At 36.0% G+C, this 2,314-nt stretch overlaps 1 non-coding gene across 1 annotated transcript; it reads left to right on the top strand.

The window, feature by feature from the left end:
• Positions 1-855: 855 nt before the first annotated feature.
• LOC112526152 lies at positions 856-962 on the top strand. The gene has a single exon (XR_003070489.1). It is a non-coding gene; the product is annotated as a small nucleolar RNA R71 (small nucleolar RNA).
• The last annotated feature ends 1,352 nt before the right edge of the window (positions 963-2,314 follow it).

Genomic DNA, 2,314 nt, shown 5'->3' with positions numbered 1-2,314 from the left:
ACGACTTAATGAAAATGCAAACAAGTCGATTATAACGCATAAAGAAGCACGCCGTCAAAAAAGAAATGGGATGAGTATGAAAGATGTTGAGAAAGGATATTATGCAATTTATGAGGCGATGGGAACAAGTTTAATGAATTGGTTAGTATTTAAAGAAGTTATGTGTAAAGATCCCAAGTGGGAATTATAATTACATCGTGACACAACATGTTCTCATCCCAAAATATGAAGTGGGTAATGAAGAAAGTGGTTGAAGCCCATCATCACCTATCTCTACCATTCCACCCTCTTCACATCTTCCTTCGTCGATTGTGCCATCTAAAAGTTTCATCGAAGGCAGATTTGAGAAGATCTAGGAGCTTCACTTATTGTTATTTATTAGGAGTTAAGACTTAGTGATCAAGCTTCAAGATCCCCTCTTTATTTTCTAAGGTTTGATTGATTTTCTACGTTTTCTCTAAAAACCTAGTAGGTAAGTATAAAATGCTTTGCAACTAGATACATGTCTAAATGCTTACCTTACTTACACACATTGGATAGACAATAATTCAGAAACAACTACAGTGGCAATAGTATTACCAGCAGGGACAATTAAGTTTTTCAACAAGCTAGTCATGGCTGTTAGTTGTGTAGTAAGAGCAGTATAAGGATCTATTTCATGAATGTTGTTGTGTTTCTGGGTACTATTGCTCTAAGATCTTCCTAGTGACCATTGTTGTTAGAAATTTTCTCCAAAAATCAAAACCATCATTATAGGTACCAGAAGTAAAGGCTCCACCTGTAGTAGCATCTAACATATGTTTAGCAATGGTATCAAGACCATTGTAAAATGTTTCTAGCTGAATGCTGTAAGGTATGCCATGATGTGGGCATTCCTTTAGTAGTTGCTTGTACTTCTCCCAAGCATCAGGTTCTGCTTTATCATTCATTTGTCTAAAGAGACAAATTTCATTTCTAAACTTGGCACTCATGGTTGGGAAAAATACTTTTTTAAAAACTTCTTAGTCATCTCATTCCATGTAGTGACTGAGTCTGGTTGCAAAGAGTTGTACCATACTTTGGCTTTGTCTCTTAATGAAAAAGGAAATAGCTTCAGCCTTAAGGCTTCACCGATAATTCCATTAAGATGGAAAGAGTCAGTGATTTCCATAAAATATCTAAGATGCAAATGAGGATCCTCATATTGTAATCCAGCATATTGACCATATGTTTGTAACATGTGAAACATGATGGGCTTAAATTATAGTGGGCCTACTATGAGAACCGGGTCCTTGTTATGCACTTCAGGTAATTGTTATGTGATTACTTGATTATGTGATCATGTGAATAACTGATTAATTGCTATAATTGATCATGTGAATACATGCTTACATGAGTTTAATATGTGAGTGTGTGTATACTTTTCATACATGAAAAATATGTATATGTATTATGCATAAAAAGTTATATGTATGCATGGGTTTATTGTTTGGTTTTGATGGCATGTGTGTGTGCATGCATGTGTATGCATGTTCACATGTATAAAATGTTTCTTCCACCGCCTTCCCTTTTTAAGGAAGGGTATATAAATGAGGAGAGTTTGGCAAGTAAAGGTTTTCTGCCATTTTTAGAAAGTTGACACAGATTTGTGAGTTGCTTGCTAATTTTGGAAGTGAGTCTGGGATTCAAGAAACAGATTCAAAGTGCTATTTCTCTTCTTTCAAATTCAAGTCTAAGGTGAGTTTTACTTTACCAAAAACAACCTTTGAATCTATTTTGGTTACTGGTTTTTATTGGCTTTAAGAATCTACTGGGGTATCATATGTTTCTTATGAAATTCCTTGTCCAATGAGGAGTTTAGTGGTTTTTATGTGTTGACCGGTAAAGAGCTTGTTGTCGGACAAGTGTTGTCCGATGAGGGCTCCTCACCGGCTAAGCCTTGGTCGGTGAAAAGTTTGATGACTTTATAGTGTTGATCGATGAGGCCTCTTATCGGACCTAGCTTTGTCCGATAAGGACTCATCATCAGACATTGTATTGTCCGGTTAGTTACTCATCGCTCACTATATTATATGAGTTTTTATGATTAATACTCTTAAGTGTTGACCAGTGAGAACTGTATCCGGATATTGAGTTGTCCGATGAGGGTATATACGGACAGGGTGTAATCGATAAGTATGTTTAGCCATTCTCAAGTGTTGTCTGGATAGTATTGTCCGGATAGGGGTTGTTCGGATATGTGTTGGTCAATGAAGGCAATCATGGCCCAAGTCTTGTGTTATAAAACTATGATATTTTACAAACGTTGTTTAGTCGGTTTTTAAACATTTTTATA

Source organism: Cynara cardunculus (genome assembly GCF_001531365.2).
Source record: "Cynara cardunculus var. scolymus isolate 2C chromosome LG 13, CcrdV1, whole genome shotgun sequence".
In the NCBI taxonomy this organism is placed as follows: domain Eukaryota; kingdom Viridiplantae; phylum Streptophyta; class Magnoliopsida; order Asterales; family Asteraceae; genus Cynara; species Cynara cardunculus.
The sequence above is the reverse complement of the archived record's forward strand: the minus strand, read 5'-3'. Positions and strand labels throughout refer to the sequence as shown.